At 37.9% G+C, this 17,587-nt stretch overlaps 1 non-coding gene across 1 annotated transcript; it reads left to right on the top strand.

The window, feature by feature from the left end:
- The first annotated feature begins 4,310 nt into the window (after window positions 1-4,310).
- Window positions 4,311-4,414, top strand: LOC112793401 (small nucleolar RNA R71). Its single transcript, XR_003198094.1, has one exon. It is a non-coding gene; the product is annotated as a small nucleolar RNA R71 (small nucleolar RNA).
- Window positions 4,415-17,587: the final 13,173 nt, after the last annotated feature.

Here is a 17,587-nt window from a genome sequence, read left to right as displayed (position 1 = left end):
GGTTTTTAAGGGCTATTGGCTTTTTCTGCTTGCTTTTTTTTCTTTTTTTCTTTTTTTTTGGCATTTTTTTTGTAAGCTTTTGCTTTTTCACTGCTTTTTCTTGCTTCAAGAATCAATTTCATGATTTTTCAGATCCTCAATAACATTTCTCTTTGTTCATCATTCTTTCAAGAGCCAACAATTTTAACACTCATAAACAACAATATCAAAAGACATATGCACTGTTCAATCATTCATTCAGAAAACAAAAAGTATTGTCACCACATCAATATAATTAAATTAAATTCAAGGATAAATTCGAAATTCATGTACTTCTTGTTCTTTTGAATTAAAACATTTTTCATTTAAGAGAGGTGAAGGATTAATGGAATTTATTCATAGCTTTAAGACATAGTTACTTCATACTAATGATCATGAAATGAAGACACAAAATATAAATAAACACAACATTAAAAACCGAAAACAGAAAGAAATAAAGAACAAGGAATGAATCCACCTTTAGTGGCGTCTTCTTCTTGAAGGACCAATGATGTCCTTAAGCTCTTCTATGTCCCTTCCTTGCCTTTGTTGCTCCTCCCTCATTGCTCTTTGGTCTTCTCTTATTTCATGGAGAATGATGGAGTGCTCATGATGTTCCACCCTTAATTGTTCCACATTGTGGCTCAAATCTTCTAAGGAGGTGTTGAGTTGCTCCCAATAGTTGTTGGGAGGAAAGTGCATCCCTTGAGGCATCTCAGGGATTTCTTGATGATGAGCTTCCTCATGCATCTCTTGAGAACCGTGAGGGATCTCTCTTGCTTGCTCCATCCTCTTCTTGGTGATGGGCTTATCCTCTTCAATGGGGATGTCTCCTTCTATGATAACTCTAGCTGAGTAACATAGATGGCAAATAAGGTGGGGGAAAGCTAGCCGTGCCATATTGGAGGACTTGTCGGCTATTTTGTAGATTTCATTGGAGATGACCTCATGAACTTCTACTTCCTCTCCAATCATGATGCTGTGAATCATGATGGCCCGATCCACAGTAACTTCAGATCGGTTGCTAGTAGGAATGATAGAGCATTGAATGAACTCCAACCATCCTTTAGCCACAGGCTTGAGGTCCAGTCTTCTTAGTTGGACTGGCTTGCCTTTGGAGTCTCTCTTCCATTGAGCTCCTTCCATACATATGTCCATTAGGACTTGGTCCAACCTTTGATTAAAGTTGACCCTTCTAGTGAAGGGGCCTTCATTTCCTTGCATCATGGGCAAGTGAAACGCCAACCTCACATTTTCCGGGCTAAAATCTAAGTATTTCCCCCGAACCATTGTGAGATAATTCTTTGGATTCAGGTTCATACTTTGATCAAGGTTCCTAGTGATCCATGCATTGGCATAGAACTCTTGAACCATTATGGTTCCGACTTGTTGCATGGGGTTGGTTAGGACTTCCCAACCTCTTGTTCGGATCTCATGTCGGATTTCCGGATACTCATTCTTCTTGAGCTTGAAAGGCACCTCAGGGATCACCTTCTTCTTTGCCACAACATCATAGAAGTGGTCTTGATGGCTCTTGGAGATAAATCTTTCCATCTCCCATGACTCGGAGGTGGAAGCTTTTGTCTTCCCTTTTCCTTTTCTAGAGGATACTCTGGCCTTAGGTGCCATTGATGGTAATGGAAAAACAAAAAGCTTATGCTTTTACCACACCAAACTTAAAATATTGCTCGCCCTCGAGCAATAGATGAAAGAAGAGAAGAAGAAGAAGAAAATATGGTAGAGAGGGAGAGATGTAGGGTCGGCTAAGTGGGAGAAGAGGGGTTTGTGTTGTGTGAAAATGAAGTAGAATGGAAGGGTATTTATAGGGAGAGGGGGGTAGTGTGTATTCGGCCATTTAGGGTGGGAATGGGTGGGAAATTGATTTTGAATTTTTGAAGGTAGGTGGGGTTTATGGGGAAGAGTGGATGGATGTGAGTGGTGAAGGGGTTGATTGGGAAGAGGAATTGAGGTGATTGGTGAGGAGTGTTGGGAAGTGTGACATGGGGAAGAGTAATCACAAAAACTAGGATTAGGAGGTAAGGTGGGAATATGGTAGGTGGGGATCCTGTTGGGTCCACAGATCCTGAGGTGTCAAGGAATTCCATCCATGCACCAAATAGGCATGTAAATTGCCTTGGCACACCATTCTAGCGTTTAAACGCCATGTGGTGCATATTCTGGGCGTTCAACGCCCATGTAAAGCATGTTTCTGGCGTTGAACGCCAGTTTCATGCTTGTTGCTGGCGTTCAGCGCCAGCTTTTCTTCTCTGGGCACATTCCTGGCGTTCAGCGCCAGAATGTTGCTTGTTTCTAGCGTTCAGCACCAGAATGATGCTCTGTTCTGGCGTTGAACGCCGGCCATATGCATCTTACTGGCGTTGAACGCCAGCCTGTGCGTCCTCCAGGGTGTGAATTTTTTCTTCTGCTATTTTTGATTCTGTTTTTAATTTTTATGATTTTTTTCGTGACTCCTCATGATCATGTACCTAATAAAACACAAAATAACAATAAAATAAAAATTAGATAAATAAAAATTGGGTTGCCTCCCAACAAGCGCTTCTTTAATGTCAATAGCTTGACAGTGGCTCTCATGGAGCCACAAAAGGTGATCAGGTCAATGTTGTATAGTCCCAACACCAAACTTAGAGTTTGGATATGGGATCTTAACACCAAACTTAGAGTTTGGTTGTGGCCTCCCAACACCAAACTTAGAGTTTGACTGTGGGGGCTCTGCTTGACTCTGAACTGAGAGAAGCTCTTCATGCTTACTCTCTTTTGTCACAGAGGGATGGCCATGTGCCTTAAACACAAGGTAGTCCCCATTCAATTGAAGGACTAATTCACCTCTGTTGACATCTATCACAGCTCCTGCTGTGGCTAGGAAAGGTCTTCCAAGGATGATGCAATCATCCTCTTCCTTCCTAGTGTCTAAGATTATGAAATCAGCAGGGATGTAAAGGCCTTTAACCTTTACTAACACGTCCTCTACTATTCCATAAGCTTGTCTCAATGACTTGTTAGCCAATTGTAATGAGAACAAGGCAGGTTGTACCTCAATGATCCCCAGCTTCTCCATTACAGAGAGTGGCATAAGATTTATCCCTGACCCCAGATCACACAGAGCTTTTTCAAAGGTCATGGTGCCTATGGTACAAGGTATTAAGAACTTGCCAGGATCTTATTTCTTTTGAGGTAGAATTTGCTGAATCCAGGTATCCAGTTCACTAATGAGCAAGGGAGGTTCACTTTCCCCAGTCTCATTACCAAACAACTTGGCATTCAGCTTCATGATAGCTCCTAAATATTGAGCAACTTGCTCTCCAGTTACATCTTCATCCTCTTCAGAGGAAGAATAGTCTCCAGAGCTCATGAATGGCAGAAGGAGATTTAATGGAATCTCTATGGTCTCTATATGAGCCTCAGATTCCTTTGGATCCTTAATAGGAAACTCCTTCTTGCTTGAGGGACGTCCCAGGAGGTCTTCCTCACTAGGATTTTCGTCCTCCTCCTCCCTTGTGCATTCGGCCATATTGACTAAATCAATGGCCTTGCACTCTCCTTTTGAATTCTCTTCTGTATTGCTTGGGAGAATACTGGGAGGAGTTTCAATGACTTTCTTACTCAGCTGGCCCACTTGTGCCTCCAGATTTCTAATGGAGGATCTTGTTTCACTCATAAAACTGAAAGTGGCTTTTGACAGATCAGAGACTAGATTGGCTAAATTAGAGGTGTTTTGTTCAGAATTCTCTGTCTGTTGCTGAGAAGATGATGGATATGGCTTGCTATTGCTCAGCCTATTGCGTCCACCATTGTTAAAGCCTTGTTGAGGCTTTTGTTGATCCTTCCATGAGAAATTTGGATGATTTTTCCATGATGAGTTATAGGTGTTTCCATAAGGTTCACCTATGTATTTAACTTCTGCCATGGCAGGGTTCTCAGGATCATAAGCTTCTTCAGAAGCTACCTCTCTAGTACTGTTGGATGCATGTTGCCATCCATTCAGATTTTGAGTGATCATGTTGACTTGTTGAGTCAACACTTTATTCTGAGCCAATATGGCATTCAGAGCATCAATTTCAAGAACTCCTTTCTTCTGAGGTATCCCATTATTCACGGAATTCCTCTCAGAAGTGTACATGAATTGGTTGTTTGCAACCATGTCAATGAGTTCTTGAGCCTCTTCAGGCGTTTTCTTTAGGTGAATAGATCCACCTGCAGAATGATCCAATGACATTTTCGAAAATTCAGAGAGACCATAATAGAATATATCTAATATGGTCCATTCTGAAAACATGTCAGATGGACATCTTTTGGTCAGCTGCTTGTATCTTTCCCAAGCTTCATAGAGGGATTCACCATCTTTTTGTTTGAAAGTTTGAACATCCACTCTTAGCTTGCTCAGCTTTTGAGGAGGAAAGAATTTATCCAAGAAAGCAGTGACCAGCTTATCCCAGGAGTCCAGGCTATCCTTAGGTTGTGAATCCAACCATATTCTAGCTCTGTCTCTTACAGCAAAAGGGAAAAGCATGAGTCTGTGGACTTCAGGATCAACTCCATTCGTCTTTACAGTCTCACAGATCTACAAGAACTCAGTTAAAAACTGATAAGGATCTTCAGATAGAAGTCCATAAAACTTGCAGTTTTGTTGCATTAAGGCAACTAGTTGAGGCTTAAGCTCAAAATTATTGGCTCCAATGGCAGGAATGGAGATGCTTCTTCCATCAAATTTGGATTTTGGCTTTGTGAAGTCACCAAGCATTCTCCTTGCATTATTATTATTTTCGGCTACCATCTCCTTCTCTTGTTCGAAAATTTCTGAAAGGATACCTTTAGAATAATTTAATTTAGCTTCTCTTAATTTCCTCTTCAGAGTCCTTTCAGGTTCTGGATCAATTTCAACAAGAGTGCCTTTTTCCCTGTTCCTGCTTATAAGAAAGAGAAGAAAACAAGAAAAGAAAGAGGAATCCTCTATGTCACAGTATAGAGATTCCTTTATGTTAGTAGAAGAAGAAGGGGGTAGAAGAATGAAGAAGGATGGATTCGGATTTTTGGATGAAGAGAGGTGAAGAGAAGTGTTAGTAATTAAATAATTAAATAGAATAAGAAAAGAGAGGGAGAAATTCGAAAATAATTTTAAAAAGGTGTTAGTAATTTTCGAAAATTAGAGATAAGATAAGATTAAAATTAAAATTTAAAACAAAAAAGAATTTTTGAAAAAGAGATGAGATATTTTCGAAATTAGGGAGGGAGAAGTAGTTAGTTGGTTTTGAAAAAGATAAGAAACAAACAAAAAGTTAAATAGTTAGTTGAAAAAGATATTAAAAATCAAATTTGAAAAGATAAAAAGATAAGAAGTTAGATAAGATATTTTGAAATCAAATTTTTTGAAAAAGATAAAATTTTGAAAAAGATATGATATAAAAGATAAAAGAAAAAGATATGATTAAAAAGATAAAAAAGATATTTTGAAAAAGATTTGATTTTAAAATTAAAATTAATTACTTGACTAACAAGAAACTAAAAGATAAAATTCTAGAATTTAAAGATTGAACCTTTCTTAACAAGAAAGTAACAAACTTCAAATTTTTGAATCAATCACATTACTTGTTAGCTAATTTTCGAAAATTAGGTGTAAAAGATAAGAAAAAGATTTTTGAAAAAAATAATTTTTAAAAATTTCGAAAATAAGAAAAAAAATGGAAAAGATATGATTTTTTTAAAAAAAGATTTTGAAAAGATAAGATTTTTTAAAATTGAAATTTTGACTTGACTTGTAAGAAACAACTAATTTTAAAAATTTTTGACTAAGTCAACTCAAAATTTCGAAAATTTGGAGGAAAATAAGGAAAAGATATTTTTTTTTATTTTTGAATTTTTAATTATGAGAGAGAAAAACAACAAAAATACTCAATGCATGAAATTTTTTAGATCAAAATAATGAATGCATGCAAGAATGCTATGAATGTCAAGATGAACACCAAGAACACTTTGAAGATCATGATGAACATCAAGAACATAATTTTGAAAAATTCTTGATGCAAAGAAAACATGCAAGACACCAAACTTAGAAATCTTTAATGCATGGACTCTAACAAACAAAAAATGCATATGAAAAACAACAAACAACACAAAACAAGAAAACATCAAGATCAAACAAGAGGACTTATCAAGAACAACTTGAAGATCATGAAGAACACTATGAATGCATGGGATTTTCGAAAAATGCAAGAAAAATTTTTAAAAGCATGCACTTGACACCAAACTTAAAAATTGACTCAAGACTCAAACAAGAAACACAAAATATTTTTGGTTTTTATGAATTTCTAGTTTTTTTTTTTGGATTTTTATTGATTTTTTTCGAAAATATTTTTGGAGAAAACGAAAAAGAAAAGAAAAATTTTGAAAAAGATTTTTGAAAAGAAAATTACCTAATCTGAGCAACAAGATGAACCGTCAGTTGTCCATACTCGAACAATCCCCGGCAATGGCGCCAAAAACTTGGTGGACGAAATTGTGATCCATATTCTTTGTACTTGTATGAAATTTAATAATTGGCTCTATTTGAACTCACAAATCCGTTCAACTAACCAGCAAGTGTATTGGGTCGTCCAAGTAATAAACCTTACGTGAGTAAGGGTCGATCCCACAGAGATTGTTGGTATGAAGCAAGCTATGGTCACCTTGTAAATCTCAGTTAGGCAGATTAAAATTGGTTTATGGATTTTCGAATAGTTAATAATAAATAGAAAATAAAAAGGGATAGAAATACTTATGTAAATCAATAGTGGAAATTTCAGATAGGCGTATGAAGGTGCTGTGCTCCTCTTGAAACTCTACTTCACTACTCACTCTTTCTTCAATCCTTCTTACTCCTTTCCATGGCAAGCTGTATGTAGGGCATCACCATCATCAATGGCTACTTTTAATCCTCTCGGGAAAATGGTCCTATGCGCTGTCACTGCATGGCTAATCGTCTGGAGGCATCACCCTTGGTTGATGGCTACATCCCATCCTCTCAGTGAAAATGGTCCAAATGCTCTGTCACAGCACGGCTAATCATCTGTCTGTTCTCAATCAGGTTGGAGTAGAATCCATTGATTCTTTTGCGTTTGTCACTAACGCCCAGCCTTCAGGAGTTTGAAGCTCGTCACAGTCATTCAATACCGGAATCCTACTCAGAATACCACAGACAAGGTTAGACTTTCCAGATTCCCAGGATCTTACTCGGAATACCACAGACAAGGTTAGACTTTCCGGATCCCCATGAATGCCGCCATCTATCTAGCTTATACCACGAAGATTCTGTTGGGGAATCTAAGAGATATGCGCCCGGCCTAAAGTAGAACGGAAGTGGTTGTCAGTCACGCGCGTTCATAGGTGAGAATGATGATGAGTGTCACGGATCATCACATTCATCAAGTTGAAGTGCAACGTATATCTTGGAATAAGAATAAGAGAGAAGTGAATGAAAAGTAATAGTAATTGTATTGAAACTTGAGGTACAGCAGAGCTCCACACCCTTAATCTATGGTGTGCAGAAACTCCACCGTTGAAAATACATAAGTAAAAGGTTCAGGCATGGGCGAATGGCCAGCCCCCTGAGTGATCAAGAGACCGAATGATCAAAGACTACAAAGTCAAAGGATTAAACTGTCAAAAGATGTCTAATACAATAGTAACTTATCCTATTTATACTAGACTAGCTACTAGGGTTTACATGAGTAAGTAATCGATGCATAAATTCACTTCCGGGGCCCACTTGGTGTATGTTTGGGCTGAGCTTGATCTATCCACGAGCTGAGGCTTTTCTTGGAGTTGAACTCCAAGTTATGACGTGTTTTGCGCGTTCAACTCCGGATCATGACGTTTTTCTGGCGTTTAACTCCAGACAGCAGCATGTACTTGGCGTTCAACGCCATGTTATGTCGTCAATTTCCGAATAAAGTATGGACTATTATATATTGCTGGAAAGCTCTGGATGTCTACTTTCCAACGCCATTGAGAGAGCGTCATTTGTAGTTCTGTAGCTCCAGAAAATCCATTTCGAGTGCAGGGAGGTCAGATTCCAACAGCATCAGTAGTCCTTTTGTCAGCCTTTTTCAGAGTTTTGCTCAAGTCCCTCAATTTCAGCCAGAAATTACCTGAAATCATAGAAAAACACACAAACTCATAGTAAAGTCCAAAAATGTGAATTTAACATAAAAACTAATGAAAACATCCCTAAAAGTAGCTTGAACTTACTAAAAACTACCTAAAAACAATGCCAAAAAGCGTATAAATTATCCGCTCATCAACCATATGGGGATGCCTTAAGGACAGTGAAAGGTCCTGACCATCGAGACTTAAGTTTCCCTGGAAATAATTTGAGTCTTGAGTTGAATAATAGCACTTTTTGACCTTCTTCAAACTCTCTCCTTGCTACCTTTTGATCATGATATCTCTTAGCTTTTTCCTTGTAGATTTTGGCATTTTCATATGCTTGAGATCTAAGCTCCTCCAATTCTTGCAATTGTAGGATCCTTTTCTCCCTAGCAGCAGTACCATCAAAGTTTAGTAGCTTGAGTGCCCAAAAGGCTTTGTGTTCAAGCTCAAGGGGTAGATGACATGCCTTTTCATATACCAACTGATATGGGTTCATACCTATTTGTGTTTTGAAGGTTTTCATATATGCCCAAAGAGCATCATCCAACCTCTTCGACCAGTCCTTTCTTGATGTTCCCACAGTTTTCTCTAGGATCCTTTTTAACTCTCTATTTGATATCTCAACCTACCCACTTGTTTGAGGGTGATAAGGTGTTGTAACCTTATGCTTTACTCGATATCTCAAAAGTAAGGTCTCTAATGGTCTGTTGCAGAAGTGTGTCCCTCCATCACTAATGAGGGCTCTAGGTACTCCAAACCGGCTGAAGATGTTTCTCCTAAGGAAGTTCATGACCACCTTATTGTCATTTGTTGGGGTTGCAATAGCCTCTACCCACTTAGAGACATAGTCCACTGCCACTAGAATGTACTCATTTGCGTATGAGGTGGGGAATGGACCCATGAAGTCAATCCCCCATACATCAAATAGTTCAAGTTCCAGTATGAATTGTTGTGGCATCTCGTTTTTCTTGGGTAGGTTCCCAGCTCTTTGGCACTCATCACATATTGACACCAATTCCTTTGCATCCTTGAAAATGGTTCGCCAGTAGAACCCACATTGTAGCACCTTGGTTGTGGTTCATTCCCCACTAAAATGGCCTCCATATGCAGATCCATGACATTGCCAAATCACTTCTTGTCCATCCTCATGGGAAATGCACCTTCTCAAGATTCCATCAGCACCCTTTTTGAACAAATAAGGCTCATCCCAGATGTAGTGTTTAGCATCTTTGATTAGCTTTCTCTTCATGTGTTTGCTGATGTTGGTTGGTAATTCCCCAATAGCATTAAAGTTGGCTATATCTGCAAACCAAGGGGCTTATTGGATCATCATCAACTGCTCATCAGGAAAGCTCTTATTCACTGCAAATTGGTGTGCCTATTCTTCTTCTTGTGGAATCCTTGAGAGGTGGTTAGCTACTTTGTTCTCTGCTCCACTCCTATCTTTAATATCAATGTCAAACTCTTGGAGTAGCATAATCCATCTTACGAGTCTGGGCTTGGATTCTTGTTTGGTAAGCAAGTATTTGAGTGCTGCATGATTAGTGAATACAATTACTTTAGAGCCAATAAGATATGATCTAAATTTATCAAAAGCAAAGACTATGGCTAAAAGTTCCTTCTCTGTAGTCGTGTAGTTCCTTTGATTCTCCTTAAGGACCTTGCTAGCATAGTAAATAACATGCACTAGGTTGTCTTTCCTTTGTCCTAGAATAGCACCAATAGCAAAGTCAGATGCATCCCACATTAATTCAAAGGGTAAGTCCCAGCTAGGTGGTGCTATAATAGGTGCTATAATAGGTGCTAAGGAAAGTCTGTTTTTAAGTTCATGAAAGGCAAACATACACTCTCTATCAAAAACAAAAGGAGTATTTGAGACAAGTAAGTTGCTAAGGGGTTTTGCAATCTTTGAAAAATCTTTAATAATCCACCTATAAAACCCAGCATGTCCCAAAAAGCTTCTAATTGCCTTGACATTGCAAGGTGGGGGTAACTTCTCAATTACTTTCACCTTTGCCTTGTCCACTTCTATGCCATTTTTAGAGATCTTGTGACCAAGAACCATCCCTTCAGTTACCATAAAATGGCACTTCTCCCAGTTTAAAACCAAGTTGGTTTCTTGGCACCTCTTTAGCACCACAGCAAGATAACATAGGCAATCAGAATATGAATTCCCAAACACGGAGAAGTCGTCCATGAATACTTCTATGAACTTCTCAATCATGTCTGAAAAGATGGAGAGCACGCACCTTTGGAATGTTGCAAGTGTATTGCACAATCCAAAGGGCATCCTCCGGTAAGCGAAAACTCCATAGGGGCAAGTAAAAGAGGTTTTCTCTTGGTTCTTTGGGATCTACAACTATTTGGTTGTAGCCAGAGTAACCGTCCAAGAAGTAGTAGTATTCATGCCATGCGAGTCTTTCAAGCATCTGGTCCATGAAAGGTAGGGGAAATTGGTCTTTCTGGGTGGCTTCATTGAGTTTCCAATAGTCAATGCACATATGCCATCCGGTCACTGTCCTTGTGGGTATCATTTCATTCTTCTCATTTGGCACGACAATGATCCTTCCTTTCTTTGGAACTACTTACACCGGGTTTACCCAAGGGCTGTCTGAGATGGGGTAAATCACCCCTGCTTGCCACAACTTCAACACTTCTTTCTGAACCACTTCATTCATGGTTGGATTCAGCCTTCTTTGTTGTTGCCTTGAGGGCTTGGCACCTTCCTCAAGTAGGATCTTGTGCATGTACATTGAAGGACTGATTCCTTTTAAATCTGCAAGTGTCCAGCCTATGGCATCCTTGTGTTATTTTAGCACTTGGATAAGTTCCTCTTCTTGCTCCTTACTCAAGCTTGAATTGATGATCAATGGGTAAGTGTTGTTGTCACCCAAATATGCATATTTTAAGCTTGGTGGTAAGATCTTCAGCTCTAGTTTAGGTGCCTTTACTTCTTTGTTGTCCATATGGTTCAGCATCACTGAATTTGCCAAGGTTCCTTGTGGTAGTTCTTCACTTGATGCTTGTTGTTCTAGCTCTATTGTTCCCTCACATTGTTTTTCTTCCAAAATCCCTTGAACTATCTGTTCGATGGTGTCTACCATCATGCATTCTCCCATGGATTCCTTGGGTTAGCTCATTGCCTTAAAGACGTTGAAGACCATCTTCTCTTCATGCAACCTTAAGACTAGTTTCCCTTTTTGCACATTAATGATGGCTCCAGCAATAGCTAGGAATGGTCTTCCTAGGATAATTGAGGTGTTGACCTCTTCTTCCATATCTAGTACAACAAAGTCGGCTGGAAAAATGAACTCTCCTACTTTCACCAACAAGTCTTCCACTACACTATGTGGAAACTTAAATATTCTGTCAGCCAATTGGAGTGCCATTCTTATTGGTTTGGCTTCCTCAATCTTCATTCCCTTCATCATGGTTAGAGACATGAGATTAATGCTGGCCCCCAGGTCACACAGGGCTTTTTCAATGTTGATATCCCCTATGATGTAGGGGATTTGAAAACTTCCTGGGTCCTTCATTTTCTAAGGGAGTTTCTTTTGTATGATGGTGATGAGCGGATAATTTATACGCTTTTTGGCATTATTTTTAGATAGTTTTTAGTAGGATCTAGCTAGTTTTTAGTATATTTTTATTAGTTTTTAAGCAAAATTCACATTTCTAGACTTTACTATGAGTTTGTGTGTTTTTCAATGATTTCAGGTATTTTCTGGCTGAAATTGAGGGACCTGAGCAAAAATCTGAATCAGAGGCTGACAAAGGACTACTGATGCTGTTGGATTCTGACCTCCCTGCACTCGAAATCGAATTCTTGGAGCTACGAAGTCAAAATGGCACGCTCTCAACTGAGTTGGAAAGTAGACATCTAGGACTTTCCAACAATATTTAATAGTCTATACTTTTTTTGAGTTTAGATGATGTAAACTGGCGTTCAACGCCAGCTTTCTACCATATTCTGGCGTTAAACGCCAGAAACAAGTTGCAAGCTAGAGTCAAACACCAGAAATAAGTTACAAACTGGCGTTTAACTCCAAGGAAGACCTCTACACGTGAAAGATTCAATGCTCAGCCCAAGCAGACACCAAGTAGGCCCAGAAGTAGATTTCTACATCATTTACTTGTTTCTGTAACCCTAGTAACTAGTTTAGTATAAATAGAACTTTTTACTATTGTATTAGGGATCTTTGGACGAGCTTTTGGAACATCTTTTGATCATCTTTTGATCTCTGGATCACGTTTTGGGGGCTGGCCATTCAGCCATGCCTGGACCTTCATCACTTATGTACTTTCAACGGTGGAGTTTCTACACACCATAGATTAAGGTGTGGAGCTCTGCTGTTCCTCGAGTATTAATGCAAAGTACTATTGTTCTTCTATTCAATTCATGCTTATTCTTATTCTAAGATATTTATTCGCACACAAGAACATGATGAATGTGATGATTATGTGACACTATCACCATTCTCACTTATGAACGCGTGATTGAAAACCACTTCCGTTCTACATGAAAACAAGCTTGAATGTATATCGCTTGGGTTTCTAATCCACGATTCACATCGACTCCCCTCTGACAATGGGGAATCTGAATCCAAGATTAGAATCTTCGTGGTATAAGCTAGAATAAATTAGCAGCGTTCTTGAGATCCAGAAAGTCTAAACCTTGTCTGTGGTATTCCGAGTAGGATCTGGGATGGGATGACTGTGAAGAGCTTCAAACTTGCGACTGTAGGGCGTGGTGACAGACGCAAAAGGATAGTAAATCCTATTCCTACACGATCGAGAACCAACAGCTGATTAGCCATACGGTATCTGTGCATGGTATTTTTCATCCGAGATGAGCAATCCGACAGTTGACTAGCGGTACAGAAACTGTAGAGGACCATTTTCACTGAGAGGACGGGAAGTAGCCATTGACAACGGTGACACCCAACATACAGCTTGCCATAGAAAGGAGTATGAAGGATTGGATGAAGGCTGTAGGAAAGCAGAGATTCAAAAGGGATAAAGCATCTCCAACACACTTATCTGAAATTCCTACCAATGATTTACATAAGTATCTCTATCTTTATTTTATGTTTATTTATCATTTAATTATCAAAATCCCATAACCATTTGAATCCGCCTGACTGAGATTTACAAGATGACCATAGCTTACTTCAAGCCGATAATCTCTGTGGGATCGACCCTTACTCACGTAAGGTTTACTACTTGGACGACCCAGTGCACTTTCTGGTTAGTTGTGCGAAGTTGTGAAAAAGAGTTGATATTGCAATTGTGCATACCAAGTTATTGGCGCCATTGAGATCACAATTTCGTGCACCAAGTTTTTGGCGCCATTGCCTGGGATTGTTCGAGTTTGCACGACTGACGGTTCATCTTGTTGCTCAGATTAGGTAATTTTCTTCTTGTTTCAACTTTTATTTTGTTTTCAAAAAGTTTTCAATAATTTTTCAAAAATTTTTTTCTTTGTTTTCGTTTTTCCAAAATAATTTTCAAAAAATCCAAAAAAATTAGTAAAATCATAAAATCAAAAATATTTTTTGTGTTACTTGTTTGAGTCTAGAGTCAATTTTTTGATTTTGGTGTCAATTGCATCTTTTTAATTTTCAAAAACATATTTTCGAAAAAAAAACTCATGCATGGTGTTCTTCATGATCTTCAAGTTGTTCTTGGTAAGTCTTCTTGTTTGATCTTCATATTTTCTTGTTTTGTGTCTTTTATTGTTTTTCATATGCATTTTTGCATTCATAGTGTCTAAACATGAAAAATCTCTAAGTTTGGTGTCTTGCATGCTTTTCTTTTCTTGAAAATTTTTCAAAAATAAGTTCTTGATGTTCATCATGATCTTCAAAGTGTTCTTGGTGTTCATCTTAACATTCATAGTGTTCTTGCATACATCATTTGTTTTATTCCAAAATTTTTATGTGTTGAGTCATTTTGTGGTTTATCTTTTTCCTCATTAAATTCAAAAAAATCAAAAAAATATATTTCCTTTATTTCTCTCATAAATTTCGAAATCTTTAGGTTGACTTAGTCAAAAATTTTTAAAATTAGTTGTTTCTTGTTAGTCAAGTCAAGATTTCAATTTCGAAAGTTTATCTTTTCAAAATCTTTTTCAAAATCAAATCTTTTTCATTTTTTCCCTTTGTTTTTCGAAAATTTAAAAAAAAAATTTTCAAAATCTTTTTCTTAATTTCATTTCAAATTTTCACAAACTTTACTAATAATTAATGTGATTGATTAAAAAATTTCAAGTTTGTTACTTTCTTGTTAAGAAAGATTCAACCTTTAAATTCTAGAATCATATCTTTTAGTTTCTTGTTAGTCAAGTCATTAACTTTAATTTTCAAAATCAAATATTTCTAAATTTCTTTTTCAAATCTTTTTTCAAAATAAATTTCAATCATATATTTTTAATCATATCTTTTCAATCATATCTTTTTCAAAATCAATTTCAAAGATCTTTTCTAACTTCTTATCTTTTCAAATTGATTTTCAAATCTTTTTCAATTAACTAATTGACTTTTTGTTTGTTTTACTATTTCTTATCTTTTTCAAAACCACCTAACCACTTTTCTCTCTCTAATTTTCGAAAATCACCTTCCTCTTTTTCAAAAATCTTTTTATTTAACTACTTGTTTTAACTTTTAATTTTATTCCTTTTCTTAATTTTCAATTGCTAATTAATAATTAAAATAAAAAAAGAATATTTTTCTTTTCTTTTCTTCTAATTTTTGAATTCCCCTCTCTCTCTTTCTATTTATTTTATTTATTTACTAACACTTCTCTTCTCAAAATTCGAACCTCTCCCTTCTATGTGTTTGAATTTTTCTTCTTCTTCCTTCATTCTTATTCTTCTACTCACATAAAGGAATCTCTATACTGTGACATTGAGGATTCCTCTTCTTTTCTGTTCTCTTCTTTTTCATATGAGCAGGAGCAAGGACAATGATATTCTTGTTGAAGCAGATCCTGAACCTGAAATGACTTTGAAAAAGAAGCTAAGAGAACCTAAAACACAACACTCTGAAGAGGACTTTACTGAAATTTTTGAAAAAGAAGTAGAAATAGTCGAACCCAACAACAACAATGCAAGGAAGATACTTGGTGACTTTACTGCACCAAATTCCAACTTCCATGGAAGAAGCATCTCAATCCCTGCCATTGGAGAAAATAATTTTGAGCTAAAGCCTCAATTAGTTTCTCTGATGCAACAGAATTGCATGTTTTATGGACTTCCATCAGAAGATCCTTTTCAGTTCTTAACTGAATTCTTGCAGATCTATGATACTGTTAAGACCAATGGAGTTGATCCCGAGGTCTATAAGCTTATGCTTTTCCCTTTTACTGTAAGAGACAGAGCTAGAATATGGTTGGACTCTCAACCTAGAGATAGCCTGAACTCTTGGGATAAGCTGGTCACAGCTTTCTTAGCCAAATTCTTTCCTCCTCAAAAGCTGAGCAAGCTTAGAGTGGATGTTTAAACCTTCAGGGAAAAAGAAGGTGAATCCCTCTATAAAGCTTGGGAAAGATACAAGCAACTGACCAAAAAGTGTCCATCTGACATGCTCTCAGAATGAACCATCCTGGATATATTATATGATGGTCTGTCTGAATTGTGTAAGATGTCATTGGACCATTCTGCAGGTGGATCTATTCACCTGAAGAAAATGCCTGCAAAAGCTCAGGAACTCATTGAAATGGTTGCAAATAACCAGTTCATGTACACCTGTGAAAGGAATCTTGTGAGTAATGGGACACCTCAGAGGAAGGGAGTTCTTGAAATTGATGCCCTGAATGCCATATTGGCTCAGAACAAAATGTTGACTCAGCAAGTCAATATGATTTCTCAGAGTCTGAATGGATTGCAATATGCATCCAACAGTACTAAAGAAGCATCTTCTGAAGAAGAAGCTTATGATCCTGAGAACCCTGCAATGGCAGAGGTAAATTACAGGGGTGAAGCCTGTAGAAACACCTATAATCCCTCATAGAGAAATCATTCAAAATTTCTCATGGAAGGATCAACAAAAGCCCCAACAAGGCTTTAATAATGGTGGAAGAAACAGGTTTAGCAATAGCAAGCCTTTTCCATCATCCTCTCAGCAATAGATAGAGAATTATGAGTAGATCCCCTCTAGCTTAGCAAACATAGTCTCTGATCTATCTAAGGCTACTCTAAGTCTCATGAATGAAACAAGGTCCTCCATTAGAAATTTGGAGGCACAAGTGGGCCAGCTGAGTAAAAGAGTCACTGAAACTCCTCCTAGTACTCTCCCAAGCAATACAAAAGAGAATCCAAAAAGAGAGTGCAAGGCCATAACCTTACATGGTGTGCTCGAACCTAGAGAGGAGGAGGAGGATGTGAATCCCGGTGAGAAAGACCTCATGGGACGTCCTCTGGACAAAAAGGAGTTCCAGTTTGAGGAACCTAAGGAATCCGAAGCTCATCTAGAGACCATAGAGATTCCATTGAACCTACTTCTACCATTCATGAGCTCTGATGAGTATTCCTCCTCAGAAGATGATGAAGATATTACTGAAGAACAAGTTGCTAAGTACCTTGGAGCAATCATGAAACTGAATACCTGGGTTTAGCATACTTTACCTCAAAAGAAACAGGATCCTAGTAAATTCTTAATTCCCTGTACCATAGGCACCATGACCTTTGAGAAGGCTCTGTGTGACCTAGGGTCAGGCATAAACTTACTGCCACTCTCTGTAATGGAGAAACTGGGAATCTTTGAGGTACAAGCTGCCAAATTCTCATTAGAGATGGCAGATAAATCCATGAAAAAGGCTTATGGACAGGTAGAGGACGTGCTGGTAAAGGTCAAAGGCCTTTACATCCCTACTGATTTTATAATCCTAGACACTGGAAAAGATGAGGATGAATCCATCATCCTTGGAAGACCCTTCCTAGCCACAGCAAAAGCTGTGATTGATGTGGATAGAGGAGAGTTGATCCTTCAAGTGAATGAGGACTACCATGTGTTTAAAACTCAAGGATCTCCCTCTGTAACCATGGAGAGGAAGCAAGAAAAGCTTCTCTCAGTGCAGAGTCAAACAAAGCCCCCACAGCTAAACTCTAAGTTTGGTGTTGGGAGGCCACAACCAAACTCTAAGTTTGGTGTTGAACCCCCACATTCAACCTCTAAGTTTGGTGTTGTGAGGTCCCAACAATGCTCTGAACATCTATGAGGCTCCATGAGAGCCCACTGTCAAGCTATTGACATTAAAGAAGCGCTTATTGGGAGGCAACCCAATTTTTATTTATTTATGTTATTTTTTAGGTTGATGATCATGTGGAGTTACAAAAACAACTGCAAAAATTAAAGAAAAATAAAAAATAGCATTAAAAATAGCACACCCTGGAGGAGAAACTTACTGGCGTTTAAATGACAGTAAGGGT

This window comes from Arachis hypogaea, chromosome 3, assembly GCF_003086295.3.
Source record: "Arachis hypogaea cultivar Tifrunner chromosome 3, arahy.Tifrunner.gnm2.J5K5, whole genome shotgun sequence".
Taxonomy (NCBI): Eukaryota; Viridiplantae; Streptophyta; class Magnoliopsida; order Fabales; family Fabaceae; genus Arachis; species Arachis hypogaea.
The sequence above is the reverse complement of the archived record's forward strand: the minus strand, read 5'-3'. Positions and strand labels throughout refer to the sequence as shown.